The sequence below is a fragment of the Schistocerca cancellata genome, chromosome 5 (genome assembly GCF_023864275.1).
Source record: "Schistocerca cancellata isolate TAMUIC-IGC-003103 chromosome 5, iqSchCanc2.1, whole genome shotgun sequence".
NCBI lineage: Eukaryota > Metazoa > Arthropoda > Insecta > Orthoptera > Acrididae > Schistocerca > Schistocerca cancellata.
This window is the reverse complement of record NC_064630.1, coordinates 357,396,663-357,419,677: the sequence shown is the minus strand read 5'-3', so window position 1 is coordinate 357,419,677 and position 23,015 is coordinate 357,396,663. Positions and strand designations below refer to the sequence as shown.

The 23,015-nt window shown below is 41.6% G+C and overlaps 1 protein-coding gene across 1 annotated transcript in view; it reads right to left on the bottom strand.

Annotated features, from left to right (window-relative positions):
• LOC126187688 (WD repeat-containing protein 47) overlaps positions 1–23,015 on the bottom strand; it is a 676,574-nt gene that overhangs the window by 528,213 nt on the left and 125,346 nt on the right. Inside the window, exon 2 of the mRNA XM_049928928.1 lies at positions 13,336–13,393. The gene's annotated coding sequence lies outside the window, so the exon portion shown is untranslated. The remainder of the gene's footprint in view (positions 1–13,335; positions 13,394–23,015) is intronic.

The window sequence follows — 23,015 nt, the reverse complement described above, 5'->3', positions numbered from 1 at the left end:
CCCCCACACTTGCCTCTATTACCAAACAGACGACTCCTTGCTGCATCAGGATGTATACTATCAATCGAGGTCTTCTTTAGTCACGTTGTGCCATAGCCATATATTTACTTTTCCCCCAATTACATTCAATACTACATCATTTGTTATACGAACTATGCACCTAACCTTCAGCGCTATGCTGTAGCATAACATTTCAAATTTTCTACTCTCTTCTAGTATGAACTACTTAACCGTCTACGTTTCACTTCTGTACATGTCTACACTTCGGGCAAGTACTTTAGAGAAAGTTCTGTTAACATTCAATAGTTTATAATCTACGTTAACAAATCCCCTTTTGTTTGGAAATGCTTACTTTCTATTGCCAATCTACATTTATATCCTCCCTACTTCCATCAATATAACGAAACTCATATACTACTTTCATTGTCTTATTTCATAATCTTCTTCCCTCAACACAGTCTGATTTCATTCGGCAACATTCCAACCGCCTTTATTACTTCTGATGATATTTATCTTATAATGTTGTTTCAAGGCACTACCAATTCCGTTCAGCTGCTCATACAAGTCCTTTGCCATCTCTGACATATTGACATTGTTATTAGTAAATCTCAAAGTTTTTCTTTCTCGTCCCTGAACTTTAATTCCCTCTTCAAATTTTTCTTTGGTTTCCTTTACTGCTTGAATAACATCTGAGATACAACCCTGTCTACTCCTTTCTCAACCTCCGCTTCATTCTAATACCCCTCTACTCTTATTACTGCCATCTGATTTCTGTACAAGTTGTAAATAGCTTTTTCCTCCCTGTACTTTAACCTTGCTACCTTCAGAATTTCGAAGATTGGATTCCACTCAACAATAGAAAAACAAATTAAAATTAAGATGGCCTCTAAGAAAACAAAAAGCTAGCTGATCACCATTAGAAAAGCATGCACATGCCACTCCCATACAGCTTCAAATCTTCCCGGTAGTAAGTTGGGTACAGGTGCATCTACATCTACATCCACACTCCGCAAGCCACGTTGACGGTGTGTGGCGGAGGGTACCTTGAGTACCTTTTCGGTTCTCCCTTCTATTCCAGTCTCGTATTGTTCGTGGAAAGAAGGATTGTCGGTATGCCTCTGTGTGGGCTCTAATCTCTGATTTTATCCTCATGGTCTCTTCGCGAGATATACGTAGGAGGGAGCAATATATTGCTTGACTCCACGGTGTACATGTTGCTGCCGGCCGGAGTGGTCGAGCGGTTCTAGGCGCTACAGTCTGGAACCGCGCGACCGCTACGGTCGCAGGTTCAAATCCTGCCTTTCTAGGGGACTGATGACCTCAGAAGTTAAGTCCCATAGTGCTCAGAGCCATTTTGAACCACATGCTGCTACAGCCCTAATATAAATATCAGAAATCAAAACTGGTAAAAACTGTCTACTTCTGTCCCCCGTGAAACAGTTTTTAAGGCATGGCGAATATCTCTTGCTTTGCCTGTTAATGTAATTGCTGCTGAAGCACAAAGAAGATTATCGCTCTTCAAAAAGTTCGCTTTAAGAACACGGTGACACTTTTATAGCATTAATGATGCTGTAACATTTTCTCTTTAGTACATTAGGAACACAGAATCTACTACATCGTCTAGAAATCCATCGGTAACTCACGTAAGCGAGAGTCAGATACATTTTCTGCGTATTGAAGAACGTTTTGCGTTTGTTCACAGAATTTTCTCAATGAAACAGAGTTACTTCTTTTTCACGACCAACATTTATAATACACAGAGTTGGCTGTGCTATTTCTAGGCGTTCGATAGTTGCGATATCACAAGCGTCCAACTAGCTGACCCAATGCTGCACTGTCTTGTACGATAAGGATATTGCGATTAGTTAATTGGATAACAACTTGATGTAGGAACTAAGACTACTGATATTTTTTAAGAATATCGGGATTTCGATATACCGATATATCGACGGAAAGAATATCGACCTATCAGCCATATATATATATATATATATATATATATATATATATATATATATATATATATATATATATATATATATATATATATACTGCCAGTTTTAGAGCTGTATATTTAAGTAATGATTTATTGTTAGATAATTAGATATTCTGTGCATCAACAAGCTAGCAGCCTGCTTATGCTCGCTATAAGGAAAACGATGCACGTTAACACTTGGCGATAACCACTTGCATGTCAGCGACCTAGCAATCATAGTGTCAAAATTGCGTGGTGAAGTTAAACGTTGCTGTTACTGTTGGTAGCACTGAGTGCCGATTAAAGGCAAATCGTATCATTTAGATTTTTACTCACCAATGTCAGCAACTGGTTTTGAAGAATGCCGATGTGAGGCAACAGCACGGTAGTTGCTTTAAAAATTATTTCTTAATGGAACTGTTGTGCTATTTTTTCACATCGGATATCTTGTTATTCCATTCAAACCGCCACCCGCCAGTGCAATCAGATTTCTTTGTACCCTGTTATACTTGCTTCACAAAGTCAAAGAGAAAGACTGGAAGTGATGAAAGCCCAAAAAGTAGTAAGACTCCTTCAAACAGTGAATGTAAAATTATGGTCTACTACAATTTCAAAAGAACAACTTCAAACATTTATCGAAAATGGCGAAAAAATATAATATACAATAAAAATAACTGCACTCATTATTGCCATTTCGATACTGATATATAGATATATATGGGTTAAAAAAATGTCGCCGATATATATCGATATTTTATCAACAATACTAGTAAGAACGCATCCGATTTTAAATGCAGAAGTAAAAACGTCACATCAGCACATAGCATTGTACTGGTCGGCGGAAATGTACATAATGTTGCAATCAGTTGTCAGCGCAAAGAGAATACCGCACTCCTGTTTGCAAGACAACTGAAAAGCTTTTTGCTCCCTCTAGTGTTTCCCACGACGCGAGGGAAGCGAGCGCAATTACACGGCCTTCCCACGAAAGTGAAATTTAACAAAGGAGTAATTCCACCATTGCCCTCTTAAAGGGATTTCTTCTTGGAAAGGTCACAAAGCTGCGCACCTGGTCTTTGTCGTACTTTGAAAAAGCAATACTTACAACTGAGAGCGAACCGTAGCAGTGTAATGCTTACACACGTACTGACAGTAGTACTATGTTGCCAAAATAAGAGTATAAATATGATACGTTCACTCAGTCCAGAACAATATTTTATTGAAATAGATCTAGGAACTAGACGATGATTATTTTTTGTAACATCGCCACCTCATTACAGTCTGTGTTGCCAGGCGGTTCACACAAACTTCTCAACTTTTACCTGGTCAGCACCCGAATTCAGCAACTTCCCGAAATTACCCTTACCACCAATACCTGAAATCTGCAAATAAAAACAAAGCTGTTATTTTCTCATGACTACTCTCCACTACACATCGGTAAGTTATATTACAGGGCTGCAATGATCTTCAAATGATGTAGAAAGATAAATTGTCTCAAATACCTTAACGGACTTCTAACCAAAAAGTGTTTGAAGAAACGAAACTATATAATAACGAGCTTCGCTTACAAGTATTTTCATTCCATCTTTCGCATCACTAACCTACACGTTTAACAGTACGTTTTAGAAACTTCGCTAGTCTCTGCCACCAGCTACAAGCTGTCTGGCCCTAAGATAACGATGCTGGATGCACGCGGAAAGTACCCTTTGTATCTTAATCTTGTGAGTCCCAACACTACGAAAAAATATCTTAAAATTGTTCACAAAAATAAACTTTACTGTCGTAGTAAGTAACGAATACAAGAAGATACTGGCAAAAGTAAACAACCAATTGTTTTAAGGAGGTGGTTTCACTTTGGAGTCACTGGGACGTAAAATTCTCAGCACACCATTTCATGTGATATTTGAAAGCAATTTCGCATTTTTCCTACACGCAATCCAACATCTCTGAACTTTCATGGGCTCATAACGCTTAAAATAAATTACAGTCTTAAACAACAAGCAAAACGTCAGGTGGTGGAAGGTTTCTTGGGGAATGGCAGCCCATTCTTCACGGAGTGCTGCGCTGAGGAGAGGTATCGATGTAGGTCGGTGAGTCCCGCCACGAAGTCGGCGTTCCAAAACATCCCAAAGGTATTCTATAGGATTCAGGTCAGGACTCTATGCAGGCCAGTCCATTACAGGGTTGTTACTGTCGTGTAACCATTCCGCCACAGGCCGAGCTTAATGAACAGGAGCTCAATTGTGTTGAAAGATGCAGTCGCCATCCTGGAATTGTTCTTCAACAGTAGGAAGCAAGAAGGTGCTTAAAACATCAATGAAGGCTCGTCTTGTGATAGTGCCAAGCCCCCCCCCCCCCCCCGCCTCCATGAAAAACATGACCACACCATAACACCACCGCCTCCGAATTTTCTGTTGGCACTACACACGCCGGCAGATGACGTTCGCCAGGCATTCGCCATACCCACACCCTGCCATCGGATCGCCACCTTGTGTACCTTGATTAGTCACTCCACATAACGTTTCTCCACTGTTCAATCGTCCAATGTTTACGCTCCTTACACCAAACGAGGAGTCGTTTGGCATTTACCGGCGTGATGTGTGGCTTATGAGCAGCCGCTCGAGCATGAAATCCAACTTTTTTCACCTCCCGTCTAACTGGCATAGTATTTGCAGTGGATCCTGATGCAGTTTGGAATTCCTGTGTGATGATCTGGATAGATGTCCGCCTATTACACATTACGACCCTCTTCAAGTGTCGGGCGGTCTCTGTCAGTCAACAGACGAGATCGGCCGCTGCGCTTTTGTGCTGTACATTTTCCTTCACGTTTCCACTTCACTCACTATCACATAGGAAACAGTGGATCTATGGACGTTTAGGAGTGTGGAAATCTCGCATACAGACTTGTGACGCAATTAACACGAAATCACCTGACCACGTTCGAAGTCCATGAGTTCCGTGGAGCTCCGCATTCTGCTCTCTCGCGATGCCTAATGACTTCTGAGGTCGCTGATATGGAGTACCTGGCATTAGGTGGCAGCACGTATGTTTTTGGGGGTGTCCGGATACTTTTGATCACACAGTATATTTATTTTCATTATCAACTACCTCCTCAATTTGATTAAAAAAAATAACAAACATGTCACTATCTCTCACAATCACGTAGCACAATTTCCGCGCCGACTGTTGCTTTGAACGCTGTGCAGCGCACTACATTTGTGAAGTAAGTCAGTGTACCACAAGATGTCACGGTGTTGCACTAGTTTCGGTGTTTTCATGGGAAAGGCACTGTTATTTCAAATAAAAAATAATGGTGGTTTGATACAGAATACACTGGTGCTCATAGGAATACAAAGAGCATGTGGCAGAATTTGTGTGATTATCTTGAGATGGGGAGTTTGTGTCTGCTCTTTCCCGTTTACCCGGGGTTCTATCAGACAGAAAAATTAATCAAATGTCTCTATAACGTCAAGTTTAGTTTTTTTTTCTTTTCAAAAGTATCAGTACTGTAGAAAATTACCAGACCATAAATTCAAAGGTCTGGGTTCGATGCTCATTAACTCTCGGGTTCTTTTTTCTGTCACTTATCACTCTTTTCACCTCTGCCAATGAACTGCTAATGTGGAAATTGTCAGTTTCTGCCTTCGTTCGCTGTCTACGCTGAACAGCAGGTTTCTCCTATAAATGACTTCACAATCTGAGGTATTACCAATTGGATCATCACCAGTAAATCATCGTGTGTCCAAACGAACCTTCGGGTCACTGACAGCTTAACTTTATAGTGTTTATAGTATTATAAAGTAAAATCTTTCACTGATTTACTATGATGTTAGTATAAAACAAAACTTAGTCCTTAACTAAAGTTTTGGTTTCCCCACCGGGAGCAGGAATAAATAAATTCTTGAACGAGCAAAAACTGATTTGTGTATGACTGTATGTTCCAGCGTAAGTATGAAATGTCTGGAGTAACTAACGCCGCCACCTGATTCTGACCCTTGCCTTGCCCTGGCTTCTCCAATCTAAATACAGTACATACACATGTGGGTCTGTCTATGGCAAGACGAATGATTTCTTAGAAAAATAGCATGCAAAAAAGTTTCTGCATGTTTCACGAAGCTGTTTCAAAGTTCTGTTCCACTAAACATAGAATGACAAGGGTGTGCTGAAAAGTAATGCCACCCAATTTTTTATGTAAGAACTCTTAAACCTTTCGCAATAAAACAAACGTTATTAACATTCTACATCTTTAGTCTTCATGCATACATATTGCAGCCCTCTGCCACTAGAAGGCTCCGAATCATTGTAGTGTGTACAATGGCGGTGTGTAAAGTAACTATGACGACGTAAGTAACAGCGAACTGTAATCGGGTTTCGAATTCGAAGAGTTCATCCATATGTATAACTCTCTTCTTCAGCATGACAGTGCCAAACTACACATGAGCGATGCGACATCTACGACAATCCGACGCCTTGGATTCACTGTCATCGATCATCCTCCATATTAGTCCCGACTTGGCCCCATCCGATTTTCATCTTTTTCCAAAACGTAAATAACATCTTCGAGTACTTAACGTTCGTAACAGAGGTGAGGTTGTAGCTCCAGCTACAAAGTCAAACACTACAGTGATGTCATCAACAAACTGGTCTCTCATTGGGAGAAATGTGACTATGCAGACATGAAGAATATGATGTTTATTCTTAAAAATGTTTGTTTTATTTAAAAATCTTTAAGAGTTTTCACGTACAAAATTCGGAGGCATTACTTTTTAGCACGCCTCGTAAATGTCGCTGGATTGTACCAGTTAGTCTAGAACTTCTGACGCTAAAATTGGTCTTTTTCGATTGTTCTTACGCCACCCACTACTACCTCCTCTCACATCGGCAGGGAGAGAATGTCATCAGCGTTGTCACCTATAAGCCTGGCGACTTATGAAACTATGGATTCCAAATTAATACTGCTATTTTGTATCACTTTCACATGTCACCTCCTGGCCACGCTTACCCACTCTTAGGTGGATGAAGGTTGTTTTTTCTAGGCAGGAGAGCAAATGTGTGCCATATTTGGTTTAAGTTTCTCCCTGGGTTTGTGAGTTATGCTTGAAAAAACTCAAATACAGCAATTTTTACGTATATACCTATAAATCCCTAAAAACGTCGATACACTACATAGTTTAGTGACGCTATGTAACGAGGACACATGCTGTGTTTCCAATCCATCCATATGGTCACAAACATTTTCTTTGATTTCTTGAAAGCATGACACATCTGTACAGAATATTCAGACCTATGCTGTGTGCAGGCGTTACTGTGCTAGAATATAGGTGTGCTGGAGCTGCTACAGTAACACCTGCAGAATTTCGTCAACTACGGCTGCCGAACAATACAACCACCTGTTCTTCGCAATGAATAACTCATCTACGGGCTGCCCTGGACGTTTGCGCAGTCAGATTCAGTAATCAATGTATTCTGATTAAACCTGGTTTCACTAACAGATATGACTATAGTCTGTGCAGTAAATGACCAAAAACACGTAAAAGCACCGCTAACGAACTGTCCATTTGTGAAGTGCTAATAGGAGGAGAAGAGACGCCGGGAAGCCAGACCTTGCTCAACAAGGCGCAGTGATACTATACTGAGAGACACCGCACCACTCCCAAATAATGCGACACATCTTTGTCGAGTGGACAGTGATAACATGGATGACGTGATGACGTTGCATTACCTGTCAGATGCCGAAGCCTTCCACACCGTTCCTGACATTTATTAGTTCCACGAGATATACGTAGGAGGAAGCAATGTATCTGTTTAGTCGTCTAGGAACACACGCTGGACAGTACACCGTACCATGAAGCAGAACAATCAAGACAAAACCAGAAACATTCGAGTCCACACGGAGCCTTACTCGCAATCGTTCTTCTCACGAACCACTGACGAATGGAAAAGTAAAGGGGAAGGGGAGTGACAGTGGCACATAAAATACCCTCCGCCGCACACCGCAAGATGGCTTGCAACGAACAGATGTAGGTGATGGCCACCAGAGTTTGAGCCACTGTTGCTGCCAGAGGTGGTGCAATGTCTACTGAACTTCGCACCCTGCATACCCCCAAATCACTACAAATTTAATCATACAAGCATCAAAAAGAATTTTGCATCACCTCTGTTCCGAGAGTTCCGGAACTCGTGCAGAAAACTGGAATAGAGACTAACATAAACACTATTTCCGCCTGCCTGTATTCGTCATGGCATACTGTCAGCAGGCCACTGTTGGTCCACATTGTCCCACTCCTCAACGGCGATTCGGCGTAGATCCCTCGGAGTGATTGGTGGGTCACGTCGTCCATAAACAGCCCTTTTCAGTCTGCCCCAGGCATGTTCGATAGGGTTCATGTGTGGAGAACATACTGGACGCTCTAGTCGAGCAATGTCGTTATCCTGAAGGAAGTCATTCACAAGATGTGCACGATGGGGGAGCGAATTTTCTTCCATGAAGATGAATGCCTCGCCAATATGGTTGCACCATCGGTCGGAGGATGGCATTCACGTATCGTACAGCCGTTACGGTGCCTTCCATAACCACCAGCGGCGTACGTTGGCCCCGCCTAATAACACTCCAAAACAGCAGGGAACCTCCACCTTGCTGCACTCGCTGGACACTGTGTCTAAAGCGTTCAGCCTGACCGGGCTGCCTCCAAACACGTCTCCACCGATTGTCTGGTTGAAGGCATATGCGACACTCATCGGTGAAGATGAACGTGGTGCCAATCCTGAGCGGTCCATTCGGCATGTTGTTGTGCCCATCTGTAACGCGCTACATGGTGTCGTGGTTGCAAAGATGGACCTCACCATGGACGTGGGGAGTGAAGTTGCGCATCATGCAGCCTATTGCGCGCAGTTTGAGTCTTAACACGACGTCTTGTGGCTGTAGGTAAAGCATTATTCAACATGGCGGCGTTGTTGTCAGGGTTCCTCCGAGCCATAATCCATAGGTAGCGGTCATCCACTGCTGTAGTAGCCCTTGGGCGGCCTGAGCGAGGCATGTCATGGGCAGTTCCTATCTCTCTTGTATCTCCATGTCCGAACAACATCGCTTTGGTTCACTCCGAGACGCCTGGACACTTCCCTTGCTGAGAGCCCTTCCTGGCACAAAGTAACAATGCGGACATAATCTAACTACGGTATTGACCGTCTAGGCATGGTTGAACTACACACAACACGAGCCGTGTACCTACTTCTTGATGGAATGACTGGAACTGATGGGCTGTCGGACCCCCTCCGTGTAATAGGCGTTGCTCATGCACGGTTGTTTACATTTCAAGGCGGGTTTAGTGACATCTCTGAACAGTCAAAGGAACAGTGCCTGTGATACAATATCCACAGTCAACGTCTATCTTCAGTTCTGGGAACCGGGGTGATGCAAAACTCTTTTCGATGTGTGTATATTGTAAATTGCTCAAACAGTGTACTTTCGTTATTTGCTATTTTCCCCGATGTTGCAGTTTTCATGATTAGCTGTGCAGTATAGTGCTACAATGAGCGTGGAATCACAATCGGCTTGAAATCCTTTATTATCAAAATTTTTTTTTCTTCACTAGGATTCCGACTGGCTACCAGTGGGTTTATGAAGACAAACTTAGCGTCAATTAGCAGCCTCTGCTACGGTGGCGGTGGTCGTTTATTTTGAGGTCGTACGACGGCTTAAGTTATTAGCGCCCAAAGAATTACAGTTTATGGTTAACTGTGGTTTGTAGGTTTCAGACCGGGTCTCGTAATCAAAATTTAATACCAATATATTTAAACAATGTTGTTTAATTCCTTTAAAGAAATTAGTTTCCTGCAATGCCTGTTTTTATATCCATTTTATTTTTATTTTGTACTACGAAGTTTCGGCTATGTAGCCATTTGTAAGTAAAGTATCTGACCCGTTAAAGACATATATTTTGGGTTACGGTCATATAATTTTATGGGCAGTGCGTGGGGGGTCGGGCATGGGAGCTATGGCCACGAAATCCGGTTCTATACAAACTGTAGCACACAGCCAAGCCATTTGCTAGTGCGCGGGAGCACTGAACCGTGTCTTGAAAGAAATTAGTTTCCTGCATTTGTTACTTTTAGCTTCATTTTGTGCACTGCGAAGTTTCGACTGCGTAGGCATTTCCGGGTAAAATGTTAAATAAGTTGAACTCATATGTTTTGGGTTACAGTCACAACTTCATGGGCGGTGCAACTAAAGTATTGTTATTGAAGGAATGGTAAATCCATCTTTGCAAGTACTAGAAAATTTGTATTTCTATCACCAAAAATAGGTATTTCCTTGCAGTTGTAAAGACGAATTTAAAAAATCTTCAATAATTATAAAGCAATTACGGGCAGTAAGACCACACAAATGAAGACTTTAAAATACTGTTATTTTAGTTTTCTAAATGAGCAAGAAGTTCTCGAGAAAAGTAAAATACGTAGTAAATGACGATAAAGCTTAAGACTGCAAAGGACTTACAGTAACATTACAGATAAATGACTGACTGATAGTTAATAAAAAGTGGATGAGCTATTCATATTAAAATTACCCCCATAACAGCTAAGTGAAGAGGAGGACGTTCGGGGGAATAAATATAGCAAAGATGAAAGAGATGAAGAGTTAACAGAAACAGAATAGTATTTTTGTTGACGGAAAATTGGAGAAGGCACAATATAAGGAAGGGAGGAAGAGCAGTGTTTAATGTAAAAGCCGACGACGAGTTCATTATTGATGAAGAATTAAGAAGCATATCAACCGGGTATTTCCAAATGAGCCCTCCCACTTTAATCGTTTTAGGGAAACCATGAACACCTGAATGTGTAGGGCAGGGCGGAAGAGGTCATGAAAAAGAGTTGTGTAGTGTATGTGGTGAGATAAAAGAGGATAGGCGAAGGAAGAAATACATGAGTACTGATGCAGCCGATGCAAGCAGTCTTCAAGAAAACGAGCCTGTTGGTATAAAATACTGATGTGGCATCGAGAAGGAAGTTCCTGAAACTGTGTGTCACACAATTACAAACGGATTATTATGAAGTATCGATACGACAGGCGGAGGCAAATATTTAAAATAAGGTGCTTCAAAAGTTTGCTGAAAACTGATTAGGTGGATGAAGTACGAAATGAAGAGATACTAGTGGGAACAGGTGAGGTAAAACGTCTATGAATAGTTGCTGTCGGCAAAGGGGAGAGATGGACGGGATGCGTACTGAATTATCGATGGATAGTTATTCCGAGGATAAAAGCGCCAGTAAAAGGGAAAAATTACTGGAGTAAATATTAGGACATATAAAATACAGGACAATAATTACTGAACTATATGAAATAAAATCGTCTTAACTCCTGAACGGTTTTTGTTAGGACGTTCAAACTGCACGGTTCGCCGCGGAGCATTATGGGGATTTTAGTACGCGGTATGTGGTTTGTTTTAGCGACGAAGCCCACTTTCATTTGGATTGGTTCATCAATAAGCAAAACTGGAGCATTTGAGGGACTGAGAACCCGCATTTAGCGATTGAGAAGTCTCTTCATCCTCAACGAGTGACAGTGTGGCGTGCAATGCCCAGTCAAGGAACAATCGGTGCGATATTCCTTGATGGCACGGTGACTGCCGAAAGGTACGTTAAGGTTTTAGAAGATGATTTCACCCCCATTATCCAACCTGATTTCGACGAGATGTGGTTCATGCAAGTCGGAGCTCGATCGCATCGAAGCAGGAGAGTGTTTGATGTCCTGGAGGAGCACTTTGGGCTCTGAGCTGAAAACTGCCATTCACGAGGTCATCGACAGCATCTATGAACCGACACTTCAGCGGGTCATGCAGAGAATTTCACCATTCGTCTGCGACATATCATGCCAATGATGGTAAACATATAGAACATGTGATAACTTAAATCCGAATATCTGTAGGGCCGTTTACGTGTTGAATAAAGTGTGTGCACGCCGTAGTTTCTAACTAATTTACGTTTTTTTTTCCACATATGGTTCAATAGTTGACACCCTGTAGATTATCTTACAAAAACCGAGACAAAAAAAGTTATCACAAGACTGGAAGAGATACAAGGCGGTATAACACCATTTGAATGACAGCTGACTAAAACATTTCCTGTAGCCGTCTTTTTTTGTGCTGTCTGACAGTAGTCCTTACAACTGCGTGGAGCCCACGAAAACCCGAGCACGTATTAACCCTCCACCGGTCGTGTGTAGCATTTAGTACAACAGCAGTGCACGTACTGATTAAGTAGTTTACGTACCCAGCAACTTCAGATTTTTTTTTCGTAATATTAGGGGAAAACATTATATGAGGGAATTTTTGAGGAAGAAAATTTCGGTATAGGGGGAAACTGGGGAAGTATTTTATGGGCCCAGTCTTACTACTAATGCCAGCTCTGATATTTTAGTTCAAACCGCACATACTTAGTTTTCTGGATATTCAACAGATGTCACTATCGTCAAATCATTGGATGACCTTTCTTTTTGTTGGAGATATTGGTGGTGCGTCACGGTAAATCAGTGGAACAATGAAACAAGCATAGGAAAGCGAATGTGGCGCTCCTAGAGCAGGCCTTTTACTTTGATGGTCAGACTATTATTCAGTTTATGTACTATAATTTTTTGATAAGTACGATAATTTTATGGCTCCGAACACACAGTTCCACCTTTTCAAGCTGTCCACATTGATAACAAAAATTTGAAGGAATAGGCACTGTTGCGATGTTTGGAGAAAAGTTGCCGGATTGTATCATTCTCAGGAATTTTTTTTTCTTCTATGGCGGAATTTCGAAATCTCTATCTGAAAACGCTGTGTGTACCCACAACAAAGGATTGGGGAAGGGCAGGCGGTACGAGATCGTCGCGACGAACAGCTGTCGCCAATATTCCCAGAAGCTGATCGGAAACAATAGGCAGATAAAATAAACCACGTGTTGAACACAATAAAACGGCGCAACCATTGGAGGGTATGTGCCATGTCTGCGCCTGGAGAGAGAATTTAGGACTGACGACGTAGTTACATGAGGTAATCAGTCTAACAATCACAATCTATCATTCAATCAAGTTACGTCGACCTTCACTAGCTCTGAGAAGCGGTCATAGACCGCACGTAGTGTAGTTATCTTAGAGCGAATAATTCACGCTGTCATGGTCGATAACTTCAATGGGCAGCTACTCACATCGGAATTCGCATGAAAAACGATTTCGTAGCAATGCAATCAACTCCATTCTGCGTCTGAAGCATACCTTACATTATGTGTGAAACGCCGTTTGCTCTGTGAATTCGCGATTATTCCGGAAAATGTAAGAATCTTTTTGTCGATGCACAGGCAGAATGCGGATACGTTGTTTGACTCACCAGGGCAGCTGACAGGGCGACGCCCACGTCGCCTACATGAATGCTGCAGCCCACAGACCTGCAACAGAACAAGGCCGCGCTGTAAAGCCAGACACGAGACTGTGGTCTTGCAAACAATGCCCACAGAAAAAAAAAAACACGGACATACACACCATGTGTCAATCTCATTAGTAACAAATTCCAATGTGAATCTCGACAGACTCTCAAGTTATAACAACAAACGTATTGCCAAAATTTTCAAACTAGGATATGGACCTGGCTCCTTCAAGGATACGAGTACTCTGTCTTACGTAATATTCACGGAAATCTGGTTTTGAACAATTGAGTGTACACAAACAACAGCTTGTACGAAGCTTATGCTCTTAGAAATTATATTTTGAACAACTATTGACGAAATACACACACGTCTCGACAGCAAATCGTTGACATAATATATTCTATTCAAAAGATTTGCGGGAACATGTGAACCAACGTCCGATATGTTAAGTCTATTGTGATACGGGCACTACCTGTGGTCTTATAGCATGGTCTGAGATCTTTGCTTACAGTGCAGGCGATAATTGAAATAATTCGCCAGATATTGACTGTTTCATACATTACAGTGTCAGGTGATCCCTCAGAAGGAAGCGAGTATCAGTGTCCCAGCATTTTCTAGTCACGTGCACAGATGGCAGTTGCCATTTGTGGACGTTGAATTCAACCAAGCACAGGCAATCTTAATGCTGGGGCGGTCTGTTTGATCCAAAAAGGATGGACTTTCGGTCGTGTTGCTACAGATGCCAATGCCTCTCCATGTATCGTTCATTCACAGGTTGTGGACAGTTTACAGGGAAACAGGTCAGTATACACCAGTAGTTGGACGAGGTTGCCGCCGCATTACAACCCCAGGTGAAGACCGATATCTGGTCATCTCTGCGTGGCGGCGTCGTACGGATACCGCCAGAGCCCTGCAAGACGGTGTCAGAAGGGGCACTGGAGTCGCTGTGTCCGATCAGACTGTAATGAACAGCAAACAATCCAGTTGGAAGAACATCTGCAACTGAGCACTATAGCAGAGGTTGAAAATGCCACTTAAGTTGTAAATTTCTTTATTTTCACACGACCGGTTTCGGACTGTTATAAGCTGTAGCTACGACACCTGAAGATGGGCTTATAACAGTCCGAAACCGGTAATGTGAAAATAAAGAAATTTAGAACTTAAGCGGTATTTTCAATCTCTGCTGTAATGAACAGGTTACGAGGAAAGATCTTACGACCCAGACGTCCTGTTCGAGTACCTCGCTTGACACGGCAGTATCTTGTAGCTCTTCATCATTTCCGCTGTTTTCATGTCGAGTGGAAACTTCCGAAACGCCACATGTGAAACGTGTTATTCACAGACGAATCCAGATATCCTCTGTCGCAAATTGATGGCCTTGTTCGCGTGCGGAGACTCGTGGTTAGCGGTACCTGCCAAATGCTGTCAGGAAATTGGCAATTTCCAAGGTTCTGTGATGTGGGGAGGCTTCAGTCTTCACAGCCATACGAGTCTTGTTGTTGTCCATGGTCGTCTTACCGCCAGGCAGTACATCGAACAGATCTTGTTGGACCATGTGGTGGCTGCTGCATACGGTAGTGGCCCTGAATTCTAATACCAGTCCCTATAAGGCGCGCATCAGTAGGAATGTCTTGGGAAAGCATGGATATTGAAGTAATGGAACGGTAGGAGGAGAGTCCCGACCTAAACCCCATGGTGCGTACTTGGGACGTGCTTGACGGACATGTTTGGGTAGTCCTATTCCATCACAGGTTCTCCAAGAACTCTCAAGGGCGGGAACGGATACCAAAGGGTGGCCTCTGCAGGTGCCAGGCATTGATAAATGGCTCACGGAGGCCACACATGTTATCGAAGCTCTCAAGTCCACCGAATAGCACCCAAGACGAAGGGATGAATGACTTGGTTCATTTTGTTTTCGACACTGTCATGTACACGATCGAAGATGTAATTATGTTTTGTTGTGTACTTAGTTTGCGAAAGATAAAGGTATAATTTGGTAACATACCCAGTCCTCAATTGGTGCTCAGTGGAGTATGGCAAAGCCCAAAGTCACGTTCTTGTAATTCTTTTGAGCAGTGTATAAGCTTTACAAAGAAATATTGAAGGGTAGAACTTACGAAGTATTGTATAATTTACTAATTTACCTTTGGTAACTATTCCACATAATCAGCGCTTATTTCCATTCTCTAGTATTTGAGGTTTTTCATTGCAGTGTTTAAGCAGGATTTAACCTGCTCCCTCAACCATCGAGTCACCGTCTCTCGTTCTCTAAGCTTCAAATATTTTCGGAGCTGCTGACATGTTATGATTCTGCTTTCGCCCAGAATAGTACGAAAGTCTTCACAAAACGACTTACAGTCTTTTGTCATAGCTATACCAGTTGCCGAGATACCGCTATCAACTTGGTTTTTTCAAATGGAGTAAGAGTTGCCTCGAAGTCTTTAGTCAAAAACGTCATGATGTAATAGTTATGTAATCATTGGGTCTTCCGTAATACATTTTGCCGAGACGATTGCAGACTTTAACTCACCAGGCCTTCTATACTGCGCGTTGCTGAGGAGCCATAAGGCGATTCATTAAAATTGTTTCTTTATGAGCACTAACGGCTGCACAGCGTGAACGACTGGTACCTACGCTGGCAGGTTCCTTTAACCCTCTCTACGATGTAATCAAGAGGTCTCCCCCCTCCCATTTCCATTAGAATCACCTACTGTAACCCTCTGACATGGGAATGGGCTTGTGTGTCCTACCAAAGTACTGGCTTTGAAATGTTAGTGTGGAAACAAACCACTATTATATACGTGGTGTTTCAAAGTCTTTGCATCAAACGTGTAGGGGTGATAGATTACGTCATGGAGACAACTTCTGTTAGAGACAAAATGTTCGCTGATGTGACGCTAAGCGTCTTTTGCTGGTTATACCCGTAAAAGGTGGCAGGGCGTTGGCATTCTGCGGTGAGCGTATGCAGTGTTTGTTACGTATAGTTCTTTCATGTGAAAGGGGGTAGGCCGAGCTGTCGATCGCGTCCAGCCACTCGTTCTTAAGGTATACGCAGATGCAGCACTCCTTGTTAGTAGAGCCTGCTAGTTTGGTCAAACCTCGTCGTCCCAGGGCCGGCGAATTCAATAAAAAGACGACTAGCGACGAGGAAAGTGCAAGCGAACATTTTGTCCGTAACGAAATTTGTTCCCCATTATGTGATCTTATCACCCCTAGATGTTAGATGGAAAGTAATGGAACCACCCACTGTTATATATACTACTGTTTATACTCATGTTGTTACCACAGATCCAGTAGTTACGTAGAAAACGCAAAGTCATGCCTCGTTTGAAACCCAAGTCCGTGTCGGAGGCGAGAGTCGAACCCACGACCTCACCTTCAAGAGAGAGCAACGCAGCCACGAGGTCACGGAGGCTGACTGCCAGAACTATTCGCCTTAAGAACCAGACCAGTTCTTTGGCGTCGTCCTCAATGTTCGTAAAGGCGTTATCGTGTTGCGTAATATTTTATTTTCTTTCCAGCTGGATATAGTTTTTCTGGACCTCTCATAGCAGATACGAGAACTTACGACATGTTATTGAGGCACGAACAGGTCTATATGTTCCCCTTTTCCATTCCGGAGGATGGTACGCGTGTTCAAGTTTTTTTTCTTTAACAGTGAGTGTCTGGAGTCACTCTGTTATTCGTCCTTCTCTCTAGAGTACCGAGTGGGCCATTCTAATTTCATTGTACATTGCTATTTAGCCAGGAAAAGCGTCTCCTTGTACCGTCGCAGCTCGAAATTTGTTCTAAGAGCCATGTCCAGGCCGCTGAAGTGACACAGCCAGGGTACTGCCAGAATTGTGGTCTGGGTAACTGGGGCACGGCATGTAGGAAAAAAACGAAATAGAGGAAAAAACAGTGCAACCATATGCTGTATCCTTATCTGCATAGTCCGGCATGCTATTGTATTTAAGTATTGGTTTATTAATAAATATTTAACTGACTTCCAGTCAAAGATAACTGCTGTTTAATTATCGTGACAGTGGTTGATTCAGATGCTCTTGTGATTCCATATCCACTGGCGCTAACACAACGCTCGGCTTGAAGAGGACTTCAATAGACAATTCGCCAAGTTGATAATTAGATCTTGGGTAGAAACGACCGAGGCATATAGTTTCGTGAGAGCATTAATTGACGACTTACAGAAAAATCTCTTTACGCTCGAGTTTTTACCGAATACGCAGCGAAGCTCAGTATTCATTACCGTGCATGAATAAAAAATTCTAACGACAAAATACATTTCTTACACTAATTAGCCCTTTTTTCTTTCACTATGTCAACCTCGCCTGTGCCGACGCCGCTACATTAATGCGAAAACATCTCGCTAAAAACGTTACTCAACGTTGGTAGCTGTCGTCGACGTCTCAATGAGCGTTGAGTTTTTCTTCCGTATGACCTACGCGATTTATACAAAACGTTAGTAGTGCTTAAGGACACTAAGTAACACATAGCGAATGGAGTATCATAATCCTCCAGTGATCAATTATAGAGCGAGGTTAACGTGCAGGATTCCAATTCAGGAAAACGAGTTTCAAATCCCTGTAGCGACATCCACATGAAGGTTTTCCCTGATTTCCTTAAAAATCGCTTTAGGCGTGTACCACGGTGTTTACTTTTAAAACAATACGGTCTATTTCCTTTCCCCATCCACTCCAACCTCGTGCTCTGTTTCTAGTACATCGTTCGCATCGGTATGTTGAAACGTAAGAAAACTTTCTTCGAATGACGAATCTGATAAGAACTTTCTCATTCTCGAAGCTTCACGGAAAGTGCATCAGTAACAGGGGAACGATTAAGATCACTGGTTACGGGTCGTTTAGCAATGATTTTATCAATACCTTTTCAACAAGTAATTTGAAATGTTGCATTAAATTCAAATAAATCGCTGCTTTCCACAAAGACAGTGCGCGTGTCTTTGCCAACGCCCTTAACGAATTACGCCAATTTCAAGACAAAAGTCTAAGTTCTTAGCAGGTACCTATTTTCGCTTTTATTGTTTCCTCACATAACGCATGTTTGAGCTCCGGACATCAGAACTGACAATATAAGAATTTCCCCGAAGCGTTAAAATCTCTATTGTCAGCAGTATTGCATTAAATCAAGGAAGATCGGGAAACAAAACAGCACACAATGAAGCAGATATATTTAAAGGTACAGGGTACTTTCCCGGCTCAATATTATGTAAAAATCAACACCGATTTCTTTTAGGCACTGTTTATAATGTATATGTTTCACAGATTTTTTGTTGGTATCAGGTAATGCAGCACATGTTCTAAACAAATTAGAAGTATTTTGAATATTTTTGAACCTGCTTAAGGCTATTAACAAATTACAAAGAAACTGAAGCATTCTTTCCCCAAAATTCTTCCTAAAATTGAGGTACCATTTAATCCAATGTTATACATTTGAAGGAGACCAAATGTTTACCAGATATGCATGACATGATGGCTGAGGTACTAGACCTATAATTTCACCTACTATGTATATCACAAGAACAAAAAATATCACATCTTACATTTTAATTTTTATAATTTTTTCCTAATAAAATATTTTTTCTATAATTTAGTTGATTCTACAATAAAGTTTAGGTCTACTACATAAGTATGGACAATTGCATGTTACAGAAAAAAATTAGAGCAATGCTGTATAAACTTTAGGAAATATTTGTACCTGAATCCTCCAAAATACAACTTGCGGGAAATTGCGAATGATGATACGAGTCCAATTGAACTGTGCCTCAGGACATTCCTGAAGCATAGTCTTCATCCTGCAGCATTTCTTCATCTTTAAGCTCCCTCTTGGCAATCTTTTTAGCACTTCTTGCTCCTTTGGTAACTTGAAGAGCGAATCTTACAGCTTCATGCATCTGTTGTCTGCCACAAGCGAGCAATTGATCTTCCATATTAGAGCCACATTTTATGCCTAAATTTCTCATGACTTCCAACCTTCCTATCACTCCATCATTGAAACATATGACTGCATCTAGTATACCAACTTTTAATGAATTTAGTCCTACAAAAACACTGTTGGATAATCCTTACCATATGCAAAGGTTGAAACTTTCATTTATGTTCTGAGTGCCCCATGAAGACATTTACTAAGCAAAACAGGGTCACTCAGGTCTCTAAAAATTGGTTTTATTTCATTCAGAACAGGCTCAGGAATAGAATGCTTATGGTGGTATATTTGACCACTTTCTTTTGCTTTTTGACAACCACACCAATAACCTGCTCCTTTAGGGCAAAGTCCGTGAACAGGGTCGTCATCTGTGGACGACTTATGAAAGTAAGTGGTCCATTCAGCTTTTTTCATTGCTGCAGTTCGTCTAATGTCCGGTCCATAATAACTCTGAAGGTCTATTTCAGTGTCTGTCAATCTGCCTCGACCAGACAGAGATTTTCCATCAGATAGCAACTTTCCTTTCATTTCTCTTCGTAGCTTCCTCAATCTAGCACCCAACCCATTTTCCACATGTCCACAACACTCCAGTTTTGTTACCAAGGCGTCACTATAATAACTTAACTCATTAATTTTATTGAAAGCTTTAGAGAGCCCATCGCCTGGGTACTTCGTACATCTAACGTTATAAACGGGCACCGACCTCTGAAATATTTTTAGAGCTCCATCACATTCCATACCTCCACTATAACCATCATAATTCTTAGAACACTGATGTTCAATATGTCCTCCAGTGTTACCATGGCAGGTGTGGCAATACTTAGATAAGCACTCAACATCAACAACTTTTCCATTCTCCAGAGAAGTAGCACTTACAACACCATTCAAGGAACCATGTCCTCGGCGTTGTCATGTCCCATCAAGTGCAACAGCAAAGTCACTGGTTCCACTAATATTTACAGTTCACTGGTTCAAATGCCTCTGAGCACTATGGGACTAAACTTCCGAGGTCATCAGTCCCCTAGAACATGGAACGTGCAGTAGAATAAACTGTAGCCGGCCGGAGTGGTCTAGCGGTTCTAGGCGCGCAGTCCGGAACCGCGCGACTGCTACGGTCGCAGGTTCGAATCCTGCCTCGGGCATGGATGTGTGTGATGTCCTTAGGCTAGTTAGGTTTAAGTAGTTCTAAGTTCTAGGGGACTGATGACCACAGCTGTTAAGTCCCATAGTGCTCAGAGCCATTTGAACCATTTTGAACCATCATATTGTTTACATTTCGCCACTTCCTTTATCAAAGAAGATAGATGTCCGCTACAAACTGTGTCATTGTTAACACAAAAATTTGAATCGCCAGTAGGCGTGTCACGTGGGATTTTCTTCCCTGAAGAACTGATATATAGGTTACTTTCAACAGTGTGGCTTGCTTTGTTTGTGAACTGGTTACAACTGAATTTCCTTTTATTGAATTTCTTGATACGTGGCATAGTTCGTATTTATTGCAAGCTAAAGGATACGTCCTTCTACAACTATATGTAGCACTTGGCCAACATACACTCATTAACACGTAAATAAACCACTTTAGTGAAACAAAAATAAATACTAGCAAAGATAATCATTTACAGACACCAGAAACCTGCACTGTTACCAACATATACAATGTATCATACGTATAATCGCTGGAAACAGAAAGTTCACAATTCTTTTCGAAATAATAATGGTTTCTGTAACAGAAATAAAGGGGGCGTGGCGGCATACATGACCTTAACTTTAAAATTTGGTATACAGGACATTTTTCATTTGAAACCCTATAATGTATATATCAATGCAATCAGAAAAGACTGTAGAATTTAATAGTCATAAAAAATTTCCATTTTCCACCATTTTTAAGTATCCTCTATCCTCAAGAGTGAAAAGCCAACACTTCGCATTTTCTTACTAAAATTGGTTTTTTACTAAGAAACAATTGCCTGGCACCCACAAAAGACAGCGAGCAAAAAACCAAATCTCAACCGTTAGTGACTTTCATGTACTATAGCGTCATGCAACTGTCTATGAATAAATTACAATGGACATAGCGGTCTCTATGCCTGTATCTTCGTAGTTCAAGAAACAACAACAATTCTATGTCAACATGTAAGTTGTATTGGCTGTTAGAGTCTATGTGATTTTTTGTACGGAAACGGATACTTCATTCAGCGGCCACTATTTACATTGTAATTTATCCACTGTCAACTTCTTTCTGTATGCAGTTGTAGTTGTACTAAACTACAGAAAGTAAAAGCTATTAAGTATTACGACATATTTGATACGTAATATGAGTGATGACCACTTTATCTGACACTTCGTACACAATGTCATGACCATCGATTTTATGCAGTTGAAGAATTTCAAGTTTTCTGGGTTTGGTTTGACGCACACTAGTGTCTTTCATGGACGCTAGCTATTTGTTACCTGTTGACGGCTTTATAAATCGGAAGCCGATTAGTACTAAACAAATATTTGCGGACCATAACGCAATTTATCTACTTTTCATCCTTAAATATGAAATTGTTATATAAAGAAGCAACGGAAGGTTCCATTAACATACGGTTTTGAGTTCGCCTTCCTTGGTATTTTCCTGCTTGCGGGAGGTCCGGTAATGTTGGAATTAATCCATTCGCGAATCAGTAAAAGTATTTTAATTCCTTCGTCAGATTCTCCTCCTCACCAAGAAACACCAGTTATCCTAAGAGAGTCAAGTAGTGTCCACCAACTGTTGGGATGGTATGAACTTCGTGCTGTGTTATGTATGCATTGTAAGTGTTTGTGATTACGAGATGGACATAAAGAACTGGCTGCGCATTTTTATACACAAGTGTAGAAACCGCTTTATAAACCAGATTAAGGCAGACCACGACCAATCAGCAACGAGTGAGGATGTGATAGTCTCGCTCACATTGCTCCCTCCCAAAACAATGGTTCAAATGGCTCCGAGCACTATGGAACTTAACTTCTAAGGTCATCAGTCCCCTAGAACTTAGAATTACTTAAACTTAACTAACCTAAGGACATCACTCACATCCATGCCCGAGGCAGGATTCGAACCTGCGACCGTACAACTAATGTAAGATTTTAAAATTAGCATTTATAGTTATGTCGTCAGCGTCGTTTCAGCGAAAACACGAACTGTAGTGTATTTATCACTTGCAAGATGGTATTACTGTTTGAAGAGTTCCCTGTAATTGAACAGAAGGATGGTACCTGACTGGCCATACACATTTAGGCTATCCATGGTTTGCTTAACAAGGACGTAGACTGTTTCCTTACACATCCTTTTAGGCCACTTCTAACAACCTCGCCCACGGAAGAACGTTAAGCATTAATATTCCTTCCTTCCTCCTCTTGTCAAACGAAAGAAAGGTGGACCACAAACGACGCCCGAAAATGTTAAGGAGTAAGACACAATTCATATTACAGGAAGAAATTAACGAGTGCATGCGACAGATACAAAGCAGACTTTCTAACTCCGATCGCATATTCACTAGTAGTTACATTCCGTGTTGAAGCATACGAAATCTATTAAGTAAACTCTGAAACAGTAATTGAAGGGCCGGCCGGAGTGGCCAAGCGGTTCTAGGCGCTACAGTCTGGAACCGCGCGACCGCGACGGTCGCAGGTTCGAATCTTGCCTCGGGCATAGATGTGTGTGATGTCCTTAGGTTAG